Below are 17722 nucleotides of genomic sequence, written 5' to 3'. Positions count from 1 at the left end.
TGGGCTTCAGAACAGGCTTTTGTTTCTTGCCTGGCACTTGCAATAAGTTTGTCTGCTCATTGTCAGTGCAGGGGAGTCTTAACACTTACAGTAGGAGAGCTCTGTATGTACACTAAAAAGCCTATACCTCCAAGACATCGCAAGACTGGGCTGTTTATGAACATCATCTTCATTTCTCTATGAATAGTGGTAAACTGTGCATGAGGACGAATGTCAAGAATGTCAAGCATCCCCCCCCCCACATATAATCATGCTTTGAGATAATGTCTAATGACATGAAAGCATATCATGATGCAAACTTTTAACCTCCCCTTGTCCTTCAAGTGAGGACAAAGTTTGATTTTTATTGTTCTAAATTTTGAATGGCATACAAAAGTCCTATTTATTACTATGAATTAATTGAATCATAGGGATGACAACATAGCATTTCTAAAGATTAATGACTCAGTTTTGTTGACAATGAAAATGTAAAATGAAATTGATGATATTAATTGTTTATTGGAGAACCTATTTTATTCAGCAGTACCTTAGAGTGCAGAACATCTTGGAACATCCAGGGTAGTCTAGTTACCCATTTTCTTTTAGAATTTGGCATATTAGATTTATATTTAAAGCAATTTCCATGTCTCTTGCTGACAACAATTGTACAAAGATTCTGACAGAGAAAATGATAAATGGAGAGGCTTTTTGGAGTGGAAAACTTGGACATTATTAGATCACTCAGGAGAAAGAGACAGACCGTGAAATAAAAGATGAGAGTGACACATCACATTGACCATAAACTTAAAAGAACACTGTCTATTTCTTAACTATGCACCAGAATTTTGCTAAAAACATACAGCCATCTAAATATTTCCCTGATAAAAATAAGGACATTAAGGTAAATACAAAGCTATCATGCACTTTCATTTTGGGATTGGTGGTTTTAAACAATAAAGACCATATCCACCTTAAGCATGGTCTGTTATGTTTAGCTATGTGTCCTTGATTTGCACAGATTTTAAGTGCTGCATCTATACATGGTGTCTAATGGACCAGGAGTGGAACTTCTCCTGCAGAATGAAACCCTCTCGCCTACCTCTTCCTATGGCACCCCACTTCATCTCCTGAAATGCTGTTCACAGAATCCCAAGTTACATCATTATCTATTTCATTTCATTAACTGCTCATCTTTTGAACCTCCTTCTACCACTTTCTCAGAGGAATGTCTTGTTCTTCAATTTCCTTGTCTCCTGTGAGCTTTTCTGAGTCCTCAATTGACTCCTGAAAGATGCTCTTCTCCTTGCAACCAGTGTGAGGCTTATATTGTTCAAAACTGCTAGCTCTCCTTTTCTTCACTGAAGTTGAACTGCAACTGCTCTGACAGCGTTGTTCTCTGGTAAGTTGGAATCCCTGTAGAAGGGAAGAAGAGTTTTGGGTTTTCTCAGCTGTAAGGAGTCTCAAAGCAGCTTACAAATTCCTCTCCCTTCCTCTCCCCACAATGTGAGGTAGGTGAGGCTCAGAGAGTGCCAAAGAACTGTGACTAGCTCAAGGTTACCCAGCAGGCTTCATGTGTAGGAGCAGGGAGACAAACTGGTTCACCAGATTAGAGTCCACCTGCTCTTAACCAGTACACCACACTGACTGTCATAAGTGTTTTGTGTCATCATCATTGCAGTTCAGTGGATTGTTATCTGAGGGTTCATTGCACAAACAAAAGACGTGACTTGGTAGCATCCAGATGAGTGTCCTGTAAAGTGGGCCTCTCCTTGAAGACAGTTTGCAAACTTCAATGGGTACTAGAATGGTAATTCAGCTTAGCTACAGTCTCAGCCTCAACCCATAGTTTGGAAATATTTGTGCAACTGAATAGCAATTCCTGGATCCCACGCCAGGCCAGCAGAAGAAAGAACTGCAGAACCATTCCCACAACCTTCGGCGCTACATGGAATCGTATGACATTTATGACATTCATTTGTTATACATGTCATGTCCAGTTAATAAATGCATGCTGTGTTCTATAGTGAACTGCCCACTCAGAAGTACATACAAGCACATTGTCTAGGGGTACACTGAAATGTCTATCATAGCAATGACTCTAATTCATCTGTTTACCAAAACTCAAGCAACTTTACTAGATGCATGGGTGTGTTGTGATGGGAATAGCAGTGATTCTATTAGCAGCAAAATTTCCATCATTATTCTGAAAAAAAAATCCACAATAGTATTCACATTTGCAACTTCAACTTTTATTTAATTTCAGTTGTGTCTTACTGAGAAAAATGGTTTCCCATATAAGAAACATGCTCCTAATGTTTTAGCAATACTATTAACATCTTAGTACTACTGTTTCCTCAGTTACTTAAGTAGCAATTATTTTAAATGTGAACTCTCTGCTTATGTACCTTTGTGTTCATGCTGTACCTCCTTGTATAATCTCAAAATGAGATCATTTGCTTAATAATAAAATGGCAATGTTAGAAATCCCTGGCCCAAAGATGATCCAGCTGGCCTCAACGAGGGCCAGGGCCTTTTTGGTCCTGGCCCCTACCTGGTGGAACATGCTCCCAATTGAGACCAGGGCCCTACGGGACTTAAATAGATTCCGCAGGGTCTGTAAGACAGAGCTGTTCTGCCAGACCTTTCCTGGTGGCCAGCCAGGTTCATAGATATAACATCCTCCTTGGCCTCCTGCGGGGTGGGTGGGTGGGTGGGACTGCTGGGGGTGCAGAACAAGTCGCCATCTGGAGTTGGGTTTTTCTTAATATTGTTAAGCTGCTATTATTTTAATCTATATATTGTGTTTTTAAATGGAATTGTTTTATTGTTGCTGTAGCCGCCCTGAGCCTTTTCATGAATGGGCGGGGTATGAGTTTAATAATAAATAAAAATAAACAACCTGATTCTTCCTGCTCTGTGCTTCCCATAATATTTTGGCCAAAATATGATAGTGAAAACTTCACCAAATAGAATTTGAATTCTTCTAGTCTGAGAGTGATTAATACTATAATAAACCATAATTAGGATAAGGGGGGGGGGGCCTCTGGCTCAGTGATAGATCATCTGCTGTGGGTACAGAAGGTCCCAGGTTCTATCCCAGCATCTTTTGTTGAAAAAGCAGTAGCTGATATAAAAGATCCCAAGAACCTGAAGAGCTTCTGCCAGTCAGAGTATATAATACTGACCTTGCTAAACCAAGGGTCAAACTTTAAGTGCTGAACATGGATAACTAAATACAGATTTGCCTAATTATTGAATAAAAAAATAAAGGCATATACTAACTTCATATTGCTGAAGACATATGGTTAAAGAGAATTTGTTCCAACACCCAGCTGTGCAATGGTGCATTTCTAAGTAAAACTCTTAAATTAGGCCAGTAAATGTAATTCATATGGGTTGGCTGAGCTATTATTCTAATCTAGTTGACACCTCTGGAGTGAGAACACCAACCTTACACAGCTGTTCAATTGAAATTATCTGATGATGAAATGTTAAATTATTCTATGAAGAAATGTTAAATATGCAGACTATGATGACCCAGTTGGAGATCAGCCAGCATCCTGGTATAGTACATTCCTCTTGGTTCATAATGAATGTCATGGGACTTTTCAGTACTGCAACCAATAAAACTGCACATCTCAACAGGTTGTCATTGTGGCAGTGCTTCCAGTGCCCTCCACAGCCTGGTGGAATGCAATGGCATACTAGGGGGTACATAGGGGGCAGATGCCCCAGGCACCACTTTGTCACATGGGGCGCATTTGGCTGGTCCCCCTGCCCTTCACTTCAGAAGCAAGCAACTGTATTGGGCTGCAGAAGCTTGAGTGGGAATCTTTGCTCACCCTATTTGCTTGCCTGCCCACCGCTCACTCGCTGCTCGCCTGTCTGTCCTGTTCACCTGCCCACCCCACTTGCTCACCCAACACTCACCCATTCACCCCATCCACCTCACTCGCCTGCCCTGTTCACCCACCCCGCTCACTCACCCCATTCACTTTCCACTCACCTGCTTACCCCGCTTTCTCGCCCACTCACTCATCGCTTGCCTGTTCCCTTGCTGCTCACCCCACTTGTCCCACTTACCTGCCCTGCTCACCACTTACCCAGTCCCCTCAATTTGGGAGGGTGCACAATTTCAGTACTTGCACTTGGATGCCATTTTCTGGAGGTACACCACTGGAATGTTCTGTCAAATGAGACCTCAGCACTGTGGGATTTGTCTCAATAAATGGAATTATTCCACCAGGCCTATGGCTGAAGACAATAACAGCATTTTCCATCATATCTGGCATCCCTCTGTCTCTGTCCCTAGTCTTTTAAATTTTCCTTTTCCACTCCTTGCTCATTTGCCTTCATTCCCCTTAGAATGTTTTAAGGCACTGAAATTGGTTCTGTAAATTCATTTCTGTAAGCTGCCTGGAGTCCGCTATGGGGAAGGGTGGCATATAAATCAAAGAATGAATGAATGAATGAATGAATGAATGAATGAATGAATAAATAAATAAATAAATAAATAATGTCATAGAGTCCATCCTCCAAGGCAGCCATTTTCTCCAGGGGGACAGATATGTGTCACTTGGAGAGCAGTTGTAATTCCTGGAGATCTTGAGGTCCCACCTGGAAGTTGGCAACACTAAAGAAAGGACTTACCAACCTTTGAGGTGCAGACTGAAAAAGAGGAGGAGGAGGAGGGGAGTAGTAGTAGTCGTCGTCGTCGTCGTCGTCGTAGTAGTAGTAGTAGTAGTAGTAGTAGTAGTAGTAGTAGTTTGGATTTATATCCCCCTTTCTCTCCTATAAAGAGACTCAAAGGGGCTTACAATCTCCTTTCCCTTCCTCCCCCCAGAACAAACTCCCTGTGGGGCTGAGAGAGCTCAGAAGAACTGTGACTAGCCCAAGGTCACCCAGCTGGCATGTGTTGGAGTCAGTTGTGGGAGTCTAATTTTTTAACAATCGGTTCGCCCCCGCCTCCACCATTGCTGCCCACTTACCAGGCTGCTGCCCCCCTTTTCCAAGTTGGGGTGGGGGGAGACGAGGGAAGGCAGTGGCTGCAGCTTGGCCTGAACCACAGCCCATTTGGCACCTTATTATAAGTGTTAGCCAATGTGCTGCATTCACACTTTGTGGGTTCAGACAATACTAGATTCAATACATGAGCCTTTGTGCTAATTTTGAAACATTTGTGCTCAGCTAACAACAACAATAAGTGTGCATATAGGAAACATGCAATGAATCACTCAGAAGTATACAACATTTAAATATTCATAACTATAACTGCAAGTAAGCAATGCCAAAGGTCCTAGAGGAGAAAGCATTAAGTCTGTAGATAACATCAGGAAGTATGTAATATAAAGCAAGTGCCTATGGGAAAAAGAAAGCAATCAGGAGTCCCCAGTGAAATGGACCGGCTTCTGAACATGGGACACCCACAGTGACGTTCTCTTGCTACAGCATGTGCAAAATCTCAACAGCGTTTACTTCTTAGCAAACCCTTCTGCAGATGTTATGATCAGATATTTTTCTGTGCAAGTTTAGTCCCTCAAGCTCCTGATGTTATTTCTCCTTGTAATGAAAACAAGATATAGCTTGTGGCAGAAGAAAATGTATGCTGACAGTAAATTCTTAAATGTTATTAATCACACTACACTTTCAGAGTGCACATTGACACAGCAGATGCCCAAACATATGGCTTATGAAGTGTTCAGGCATATTTGGGACTGTGGGTAGGGAAAAAGCTCCTGAAGCTTGCTTACCAGAAGGGAGGAGAGACCAATGAAGATAAAATCTTAAGGACCTCACAGACAAATGAAAGGAATAAAAACAAAGTCCCCTGATATGTCTAACATAACATCAGCAGAATAGGCCCAAGAGAGCAGGGAGATTGTAATTGATACAACCTGTGGTGTGGGAAACAGACAAAAGTTCAGAAGTCTTAGATTTTAAAAACTAAACCATGTTACTTGGATCATTGTGATTCCAGCCACAACCCTTCCAGAATGCTCACAGATCTTTCCCTTCCTTATGTCCAGTGTGGCCAAATTTATTTTCGCCTTCTTGTTAAAACAGTGTCTGGACTGGTTCTGCCTGCAAAAATGTTTTTTTTGGCGTGGAGTGTATTCCTGGAGTTCAGAGATACTAACAATGATGAAGATCCTGTTTAGCATGCTTAAATTTATGAGCATTCTCTTTTCCCCCTCTGGGACTCTAAACACTGGTTGCTTGCCAACCCGCTGAGGCATCCTTCTCTTACGGCTCCTCTTCCTTGCAAGGCCTTGTCCTGAGCAAAATTTAGCTCCTGCTGAAGCCAAGTAGATTCAGTTTGTGCAAGAGAGAAAGGTACTGGCTTGGATCCTAAGTGTCCAGTTTCTCAGGAAACTTGTTTGGCAGATAAACGTACCTTGATCCATGATCACTATCACACTATGAGTCAAACAGATATGTTTTGACTACACTGAGCATTTTGAACAGCTGTTGAAAGGTAAGTTTACAGCTGCCTGTTGGTTAGAAGCTGACTTACAGATGATGAGAGGATCAGCTGGAGTCTGGTTCTTATCCACTCTACCACCTTAGTAAAATTGCTACACAGCGACCCTTTCTGCACAACCAAAATAAGATGTCCTGGGGACATCTTTAAAAAAGCCAAATCCTATTTTTTTCTCCAGGCAGGCCAAAAAAATAAAATATCTGGGGAACGAGTGACTCATTTCTCCCACCCAATCAGAAAAGCTCTCACTTTTGCAGGCACGATGCATGCAAATGTCCCAGGTAACTGTAGTTTATGGCAGGCGCAATGGAGGTTTCAGATAGCAGAAAATGGATGGAGGGGAAAAAATAAAAGTGAGAGCTTTTCAGACTGGGAAGGAAAAATAAGTTGACCGCTGAGCTCTGCACAGCAAGCAGGAGATGACTTTAAGCCGGCTAGGCAAAAAAGAATTGCTAGTTTAGCATTTTCACAAAAACCTGGGTTGAGCAGAAACAACACATCCTGAAGGCATCTTGGGGAAAAAGCTGTGCGGACTTCCTCCCCCAAATGCCTTTTTCCCTGCCCTCGAGGCGTTTTGTTTGTGCAGAAAGGTCCAGTAGAGCTGCTGAAGGGAGCTCTTTCCTCCTCTCTAAACTAGGCAGGGACAGGTGCAATGCTTTTAATTTCTGCATTGCAAAAGGGAGAGGAGAAGAACCTGACTTCTCTCCTTTTCTCTGCGGTACAAGCAGACAATTTAGGATACGGAGAACAGAGATCAGGTAGGCTTCAGATCATTCATTCTCCAAATATGTTGCATCTCACTCAGTCTGGGAGACAGCAAAATTCCCAGAGTAGGAGATCATGTCATGGCAGTTGCTGCCATGGTGCGGTAATATGTCTAAGCTCCCCTGGGATTTGGTACCAGAAACACACACCATAAAGCTAAGTCTTTTCTGAAGAGAGTTAGAAAAATATATTAAAAACAAGGCATACTGTTTTCTAGTAGCAGGATGCACAGAAAATAATAAAAGCTGACTAGCTATCTACTTATTGGAGTCCTAATGCAGCATAATTAGTTCTTGAGGCAAAATAGTTTCTAGAGCTTTCCAGCTTCCTGGCAGCAATTGGGGGGGGGGGGGGAGGGGGGGGAAAGGGTGAAAAATGTTCTTCTCGTTGGCTTCACTTATGGAGAAGCTGGCCCTAACCTCCTGTTCTCCACAAGCAATTATGGAACCTATGTCTATGAAACTTTCTGAGATAAAATCAAGTCACCCCCCTACCCCACAACACCTGCCTAACAGCTGACAGCTGAACCTCATGAGATAACTTAGCTAACCTGAAAACTCCTCAATGAAAAAAGGCAGCTGTGGGAGTGTGCTCTGCACCTGCAGAGTCATGGGAAAAACCGCATGTTTGAAAATTCCTTCAATATGGACCCTCTCTTGACAAATCAGAAGAATCTGACTTCCTGCTGAGAGAGTTGTCTTGGCATAGTTTTTTCCCCTGCTATTCTGTTTTTATTGTTAAATTTTATGGTGCGTTGCTGATGTTTTTTGTTTCTTTGTGGTGCATTTTTGGTACTCTGGTTTTATGGGGAGTCCACAATTTCATGGCATGGTGTTTATGATAACAATTCTGTGTTTGTGGTTTTGGTTTATAATGTGTTATTGATTACGTTGTTTTAATTGACAGGTGCAAACTCCAGGTGTTCAACAAATGCTCAGGATAAAGTTATTAAAATAAATAATAAAGGATTGGTATAACATTTGAAATTTCTTGGAGTTAAGATGAGGGTTTTTTAATTGTACCAATTAAGAAGAATGAAAAGAATCAAAACAGTCGAGATTCTTGAGAACCAACGTAAATGTGTCCCCCCCCCCCACCGCCCCACTCACACACATTTAGGTATTCAGTTTCTTTGCATTTCTGCAGAACGTCTCTCTCCCTAAGGCTCAAGACCCCTCAGGAAGAACTGCTGGGCACAGTTCAGGTTACTAGGCCAAGGTCGAGCAGCAAGGCAGCGACAGAGCTGGTCTCCTGAATGTATTTGTCAGGAGAACAGAGACATTGGGAGTTTCATTGCATTCTTCTAGCCTATTTCCTTCTGAGAAGTTAAGCCCTGTCAGGCTCTCACCTGGCTGTCATCTTATGCATATCCAAGGTAGCCATGAATAGTAAAATATGAAAATCTAATCAGGTTTAGTAACACAAAGCAACTGCTTTTCATATGTGACCTCACACATTCAACTGCTCAGCTAGAACGGACTCAAGATTGAATTAAGACTTTGAAAGCAATTTCAGAGAGTTTGTGAAATCTCCCAGAATAATAGAGGGATCTCTCTGTCAAAGGAACAGACCACAAAGCTGTTCTTGATGAGTTCTTTGATTTCAGATTCTCTTATATTCATACCATTCACCACAGATACTTCCTTTAAATCACCTGGGGATTTGGGTTCCAGGCACACAATACACATTACAACTTTGTGGTATTTATATATAAAGGAAAACCTTTTCTCTGAATAAACCTTCCCTTTCACCTTTTCTGAAGGATTGAGCAAACAATGGAAGAATTAATTGTTCTTATTTAAGGAAGGAGAAAATTGTTTTATTTTTATCCTAAGAAGGGAGTAAAATTCACAATGGAATCCTCTCACCATAATTGTTAGACGTTGGGGTATCATAAGTATAAATTTATATTTTTAGAACATATATATTTCCAAGGACCATTATCTATGCAATTAATTGTTTGTTGATTAATCTTTTTTAGCCTCCAAAGAAAGCAGGCCCTTAAATCTTAGCCCCAATCAAAATCAGCTATAGTTCTTCAAGCTACCAATATGGCACCAAATAATGCTTGAAGCTCTAATATATATGTATCAAATGTATAAAAAATGCTGCCTGTATTTCTGCAAGATGGCATGCTTCCATTTCTTCTCACTTCTTTCAATGAGAGCTTGCTGGGTGATCTAAGGCTTCTCTTTCACCCTAACCAGCTTCACAGGGGTCCATTCTGCACAGCACAAAAAAGATGTCTGGGGGACGTTTTAAAAAGAGGTGACTTCTTTTGACTCCAAAATAAGATGTCCTGGGGAAGTCTTTAAAAAAGCCACCTCTCTTGGTTTTTCTGGACAGCACAGGTGTCAGAGGAGAAAGGAGGCTTTCCCCCATCCGACTGTTAAGATTTCCGGTCAGTTTCCTCCTCAGCTTGTGCCTGACATTTTGTGTGTTCCTGAATGGATCCTCCCTGCCTCCATTTGCTGAAGGACGTTTGCTCTGCCCCAGGACGTTTGCTCTGCAGGCTTCAATCCTGGGTGCCTTTTCAGCCCCAAAAATACATAGTTATACTCAGCTTGTCCTGCTGTTTCTGACAACATAGTTTTCCTATTTTTTAAATTTTTCATTGAGCTGTCTGCGAAGCTACGCAGACATGAATACAAGAATATTAGCTGCTTGGAAGACAGGCCTACTCCTCATTGAAAAGCTTTGGGTAGACCTGCCCACCACAGACCATCTCAGTTTTTATTTAGTGCACAGAAAAACTGACAGTCTGTGGACAAATCTACTCAATGTCTAACCAGCTCCACACAAACACAGGATGACCATAGACAAAAGAAACAAAGGCCAGGATACTTCTATTCAGATGCTCCCACCAGTGACCTTGCTATCTCCATTGACACTCCCATGCTATAGTCTTCATTGTTACTCATACTTCTATTCAGATGCCCTCAACTATTGACCTGGTTACCTTCTTTGTTACTCACAGACAATGTTTCTCCACCCACCCTGGACACTCCAACAGATATATACTCCACTTGCTTTCCCAACATCAGATCCTCTGAAGATGCCAGCCACAGATGCAGGCGAAACGTCAGGAGAGAATGCTGCTAGAACACGGCCATACAGCCCGGAAACCACACAGCACCCAAGATCTACTCAATGCTTTTCAAGGGGCGGTAAAGCCGTCTTCCAAATGGCTAAGATTCTCATATTCATATCTGCGGATCATTGAATACAGCTCCTCCAAAATGAAAAAAAAACCCAGAAAATTTTTATATTGCCAGAATCAACAGGATGAACTGAGTCCAACTGTGTACTCTTTGGGCTGAAAAGATGCCCAGGATCAAAGCCTGCAGAGCAAACATCCTGGGGCAACTTTCAGCAAATGGAGGCAGGGAGGATCCATTCAACGGCACACAAAATGTCAGATGCAAACTGAGAAGGAAACTGACCAGAAATCTTTACTGTCAGGTGGGAAACATAAGATGCCTCCTGAGCTCCTGAACTCCGCACAGCCAGGCAGGAGATGTCTTGCAGATGACTTGAAGGAAAAAAAGTCATCCTTCTAGCATCTTCAAAATAAGACAGCTTGGCCTGAAAATAAGGCATTCTGAGGATGTCTTGGGGAAAAATCTGTGCAGAGTTCCTCCCAAAGACACCTTTTTGTTTGGTGTCCTCAGGATAGTTTATTTGTGCTGTGCAGAATGGACCAGGGCTGTTATAGGGTAAAATGGACAATGAGAGAATGATGCTGTAAATTTCTCTGTGTCTCCAATGGGGATGCAAACAAGACTATAAATATCTAAATGCATTTTAAAACTTTGTTTGCACAGAGGGAAGCAATAACTTGGTCAGATGGAATACACACATCCAGTCTGGATACCATCAGCACAAAATATCTGGTTGCCTTTAATAATTAAACACAAAGCATCAAGGGGCAATTTTTTTCTAGATAGTACCACTTCAGACTTTAGGTGGAAATTGTGCTCTCACATTCCAAAAAATCTACACATTAAAAACTATACCAGGTAAAAATGCTAAGTTAGAAGTCTTCCTGACATCTCATTTCTATACCTAATAAGAAGTGTTTAAAAACAACAACTAGAGTGCTTGTGGCACTTAATTATGTGATTTCTCCAGATGGAGTTTGTAGTAACACATTTGGGACCAATTTGTATTTGTGTGTTGTGGGTGTGTTGTATATGAGTGTGTATGAGAGAGAAACAAGCTATTTACTAGGTTTCCTTTTTATCCCAACCTGCCTCTACGGAGTTGAGAGTAGCATTCATGGCTGATCCCATTTCCTCATCATAACACCCTTCAAGGGAGGATATGACTGAAAGGCACAGTGGCAGTTGGAACCCATGTCTTCCCAGCACAAGTGTGACACTCAGCCCCAGAGGCATATCAGTGGGAAATGGCGCCTGGGGACAACTCCTTCTCCCCCCCGCCCCCCGCAGGCCAGCTTTTGAAAGCCAGCCTGCACAGAAGCCTGGAGGTTAAAAGTTGGGTGGAGGGGCATTCAAAGTTGGGCTCAACCACCCTAGCTTTGAAGGGGGAGGCCATTTATCTCCCCACTTTGGACCTCTAAGCCTTAGACAACCACTATTTGGGTCCCACCAAAGTTTGAGTACAACTAATAGGCACAAACACATGCCTTTGTGGGGGGCAGTCTATGTGGCCTTGTTTGCAGCCTGGTTTCTAGTGCCCCCCCAACTCCTCCACAGTGCCTCATCCACCTGATGTGCCCCATGAGCGCTTTGCTGGCATCCGGCTCCTGGCAGTTGTGGCGGCGGCTCCAGCCAGAGAGGCCAGAGGCACAGAGGGTGCGTCAGTGTGCAGCAGGCAGCTACTACTTGGCCCATGCCACATTTCTGGCACCCTGAGTTGCTTTGCTGGCCAGGAGTGGTGCCAATATGCCTTTTCTAGTGAGCCTCGGCCTCTTCCTCTAACTGTCAGAGCAAGCCGTGGGCCGGGCCGAGGGAGGATAAGGCAGCAGGATGACATGGATGGGGTCGAGGGTGGCCAAAGATGAGGCAGCAAGACGATGTGGGCCAAGATGAGGGAGGCTGAAGATGAGGAAGCATGAGATGGCCGGCTGCTGGTGCCGCTGGAGGTTGGGCGGTGTGCCGAAGGCTTCAGTCTGTGGAAGGCGTTTTTGTGCCCTTCACATGACCAGATTAGTTGCACTTGGGGATATGGTGAACCCCATGTCCCCAGGAAGATACGCCACTGCTCAACCCCACTGCCTTTATTATGCAAAGACAGCTGGCTCAATAGCCCAGAAGAGATGGCTCGTTCTGCAGTGTGTGCCCCGTTCCCCTAATTAGGCTGCTGTCAGGAGGTGGGGGATTCTCAACTGCCCAGAAGAAATGGCTCATTCTGCAGCATGCACTTTCTGCAAAGAGTCTGATTTTACATCTTGAGAAAGGTAGGAGGGACAAGAACAGAGAATATTCACATTTGTTTTGTGTCATCAAGTTGCTTCTGACTTATGAATCAATGACCTGCAAAATATCCTCTCATTAACAGCCTGGCTCAGACCATGCAAACTTAGGACCATGGCTTCCTTTATTGAGTGAATCCATCTCATGGTGTGTGATCTTCTTTTTCTACTGTCTTCAGTGCTAACTAGCCTTATTGTCTTTTCCAGTGAATCTTTCCGAAGTACCATAGCTTCAGTTTAGTGAATTTAACTTCTAGCAGCATAATTACCAGATGAAGCTTTTCCTGCGCTGTACTTCATCAGGATGTGAAGGAGTGTGAGATGTGTTTGGTGTTTCCCATGTCAAAATTATATGAGCTGCATTTTTTTAAAAAATGTCTGGGAAAAGGCTAGGTTGAAAAACATTCTCCTTGGGTTGGGTTTTGATGTGTTCAGAGAGTTTGCAAAAATATTAAAACATTATAGATGGATTAAATAATGCAAAGTGTAATAATTCATTAACAGTTCATAGAATGCAACAAAATATATTCTATCACTTAGAAGAGTTGTCGATTATATATGCCTATATAAGGAAGAAATATGTATACAATCTAGGGGGGTATCATTTTGTACTTTTGCCCTCTTCAAAATGAAATGTAGATTCAGCTCTGCTTCCACAGTATCGCTTGTAATTGCTGTTGGTGAGAACTCACCCTCAGGCTGTTCATCAATAGAAAGTGACAGATCTTTCAAAGAAAGGAGTCTAGAGTTAGCCTGCAAAACCCGCTCAAACTGGGGATGAAAAAACAGGAGAACTTAAGATGTATTACCTCATTCCTACTAACTTCCACACGTTCACTGCTAAACGAATTTTAACAGAAAGGATCTAGGGGGGACCCGGGAAATTACAGGCCAGTCAGTTTGACATCTGTTCCTGGTAAATTAGTAGAATCTATCATTAAAGATAAAATTATAAAACATGTAGAAAAGCAAGACCTGCTGAGAAAGAGTCAGCATGGCTTTTGCAGAGGCAAATCCTGTCTTACAAACTTACTAGAGTTCTTTGAGGGTGTAAACAGGCATGTGGATAAGGGGGAACCAGTGGACATTGTCTACTTGGATTTCCAAAAGGCTTTTGACAAAGTTCCTCACCAGAGACTGTTGAGAAAACTCAGCAATGAAGGAATAAGAGGGGAAGTCCTCCTATGGATTAAAAACTGGTTGAGAAACAGGAAACAAAGAGTGGGTGTAAATGGGAAGTTCTCACAATGGAGAGATGTCGGGAGTGGTGTCCCCCAAGGATCCGTTTTGGGACCAGTGCTCTTTAACCCTTGTCATAAATGACCTGGAAGTAGGGGTGGGTAGCGTGGTGGCCAAGTTTGCAGATGATACCAAATTATGTAGAGTGGTGAAAACCACAAAGAGTTAGAGAAAGAGCTCCAAAGCGGACCTTGATAAATTAGGTGAGTGGGCTCCAGAAATGGCAAATGCAGTTCAATGTAGCAAAATGTAAAAGTGATGCACATAGGGGCAAAATCCAAACTTCACATACTGCGCTACAAGGGTCCAGTGCTATCAGTCACAGACCAGGAAAGGGATTTAAGTCTTAGTTGGTAGTTCCATGGGAATGTCAACTCAATGCATGGCAGCTGTGAAAAGGCAAACTCTATGCTGGGGATCATTAGGAAAGGAATTGAGAATAAAACTGCAAGAATTGTCATGCCCTTATATAAAAGCAGTGAATGTGACAGCACTTGGAGTACTGTGTCCAGTTCTGGTGGCAGCATCTCAAAAGGATATTGAGGAGATAGAAAAAAGTGCAGAGAAAGGGCAACAAGGATGATTGAGGGACTGGAGCACCTTCCCTATGAGGGAGAGGCTGCAGCGTTTGGCACTCTTTAGTTTGGAGAGGAGGCGGCTGAGGGTGGGATATGATTGAAGTCTATAAAATTATGCATGGGGTAGAAAATGTTGACAGAGAGAAATTTTTCTCTCTTTCTCACAATACTAGAACCAGGGACATTCATTGAAAATGCTGGGGAAGAATTAGGACTAATAAAGGAAACACTTCTTCGCAGCGTGTGATTGGTGTTTGGAATATGCTGCCACAGGAGGTGGTGATGGCCACTAACCTGGATAGCTTTAAAAGGGGCTTGGACAGATTTATGGAGGAGAAGTCGGTTATGGCTACCAATCTTGATCCTCCTTGATCTGAGATTACCGTCAAAATGCCTTAACAGGACCAGGTGATTGTCCGGGAACAGTCAACAGCCCAGAAGGCCATTGCGTTCACATCCTACATGTGAGCTCCCAAAGGCACCTGGTGGGCCACTCACCCGAGTAGCAGAGAGCTGGACTAGATGGACTTTTGGCTCTGATCCAGCTGGCTTGTTCTTATGTTCTTATGTTCTTAACAGTCTGCTGCTGGAAACATATTTCTTACTAATATTTTTACATGCTAGAAAAAGGAGTGAGAGTTATTTATAGTTTCCTCACAGTCTTTCATGCAGTTTTTCAGATACTATGGTATATAGAGACTGCAGTATACCAACAGCATGAGAGATTAATATCAGGGGATAGAAATACACATGTTTAATTGGTTTGTTGTGGAGTTTTTTCTGGGCTGGAGTGGCGGTAGTCAGGGTAGATCTTGTTCCTAACATTTCACCTGGGCATCTGTGGCTGGCATCTTCAGAGGTGTATCACAAAAAGAGAAGTCTGTTATACACTGTGTCCAGTGAGAAGGGAATGTTTTAGTGGGAGATTTTATATTGTCCATGTCCCAGGGTGGGGAACCAATGAACAGTAAGTGTTTTGGGTGGAACTTGCTATGTCACAAAGGTGTATCGCTTGATTGTATTGCTATATTGTGGGTGGGGTTTTTTTTCAGTCCAGGGGAGTGATTCACTTTCGCAATTCCCTGCAGCAGCAATAACAGTCTTAGTGAATGCAAACCTGTGTGTCTGGGTGGAATCCATTGTCCGAGGAACCTAGCATGCCCCTGGTCTTTGATTCCTAGTGTTTTTTTAATTACTGGTAGCCAAGTTTTGTCAATTCTCATGAGCTCTCTTCTTTCTTGTTGAAGTTTTCTTGAGTGTTTATGGATTTCCAATGTCCTCTTTTCTGTGTAGTCTGACATTGTTGTAACAGATGGGAGTAGCCATGGGAAGTCCCCTCAAGCCTAGTGATAGCCTATTTTTTACATGGGAACATTTTGAGAAACAAGTCCTCAAAGCACCCAGAAAACATACAACTTAGTTTCAATTTGTGGATGACACTTGTACAATCTGAGAGCCATGGTGAGGAAAAACTGCTAGAATTTTCTGGACCACCTTAACAGCATCCACCCAAACATCCAATTTACCATGGAAACTGAAAAAAAGAAGGAAAACTGTCTTTTTTTACATGTCTTGGTCTTTTCATAAAACCCAACCATCAATTGGGCCACACATTATAAGCAGAAAACCAACACACATAAAAAACTCCAACCACCACCCATAACAAAAAAAGGGGTATAATCAAAACCCGTTAAGAGTACAAAACAAATTTGTGAACCTCACTTTTTCCCTGATGAAATCAGTCATCTAGACTGGGGTCTGCAGGCTAATGGCTACTCCACGAACAGAATCAGAAGAACTTTTAAGACCAGAGGACTGAGGAGGAAAGCTTAGCCCCATAGGAAAAAAAAAAAATATTTCACCACCATACCTCAAAGGGAATCACAGATCAAATAGGGAAACTGATGAGAAAAACATAACCTACAAGCAAACCGTTTCCAAACTCTGCAGAAAAATGCAATACAGCAGATGCTATGCTCAAAGCAAAAGGATAAGAGAGAGACCCCTCACTTCTGCAGGAGTCTATTGCATACCCTGCAGCTAAGTGGAAAGGTCTACATTAGGATGACAAAATGCAGCATTCAGACTAATTTATTAAGGAGATACCTGGTAGACACTGTCGGCTTAACAATCCTATGAAAAAATCTGCGGTAGCAGAACATGCTCCTAAACAAAACTGGACATAATATTCTTTTTTGAAAACACTTTGAGATTCTGGACAACTGAGAAGGTTGTCCATATATGTCAGAATACATGGGGAGGCCATTGAAATCCATAAACACCAAGAAAACTTCAACAAGAAAGAAAGGAGACTCTGAGAATTAACAAAACTCTGGCTGCCAGTAATTAAAAACACCAGAATCAAAGGCCAAGGGGCATGCTATAGGTTCATGGACAATGGACTTCACCCAGACATAGGGATTGCATTCATTAAAGACTGTTATTTGCTTGCTGCAGGGAATGGCAAAATGTGAATCACCTCTCAGGACTGAAAAAACCCCACCTGCAATACAATACAATCAACCACATCTTTGCATAACAAGTTCCCCACCCTAGGACATGAACAATATATACCACACTAAAAACATTCCATTCTCACTGGACACAGTGTATAACGAACTTCTCTTTGTGATACACCTCTGCAGATGCCAGCCACAGATGCAGGTGAAATCTTACGAACAAATCTACCAGACCCTGACCACCCAGCCCAGAAAACCCACACAACAACCTGTTGAATCCATAGCCGTGAAAGCCACGACAATACATTGAACACACATGTTTAAGTGTACTTTCTCGACAGCCTTGCTCTAATCAAGTTAGTATATGCATGAAGGGGAACACACAGTGACTTGCAAGGAGCATCTAACTTTCTCTGCATCCCCTTCTTTATGCTATTATATGCTTTATTCCTCTTCTGGGCAGCCCCCCATGTTCCAGCTTTTCCCTTCTTCCATCTCTCTCTCCTTCCTGCCCAGGAATAGCCCGCCATACCTTTTATCTTCCCTTTATCTTCAGTTATACTCGATTATTTATTGCATTTATACCTATTTTTTTCTTTACAAGGGAACCCAAAGCAGTTCAGGTTATTCTTCTGTACTCCATTTTATTCTTGTAACAACTCTGTGACATATAAGTTAAGCTGATAATAAGCTTAACTGGGCCAAAGGTCAAGTGAGCTTCCATGGCAAAGTGGTGATGCAAACTTTTTTGTCTGCTTGATGCTAGCCTGAAACTCCTCTCTTA

This window comes from Sphaerodactylus townsendi, linkage group LG01, assembly GCF_021028975.2.
Source record: "Sphaerodactylus townsendi isolate TG3544 linkage group LG01, MPM_Stown_v2.3, whole genome shotgun sequence".
Taxonomy (NCBI): domain Eukaryota; kingdom Metazoa; phylum Chordata; class Lepidosauria; order Squamata; family Sphaerodactylidae; genus Sphaerodactylus; species Sphaerodactylus townsendi.
This window is presented reverse-complemented; position numbering follows the sequence as displayed.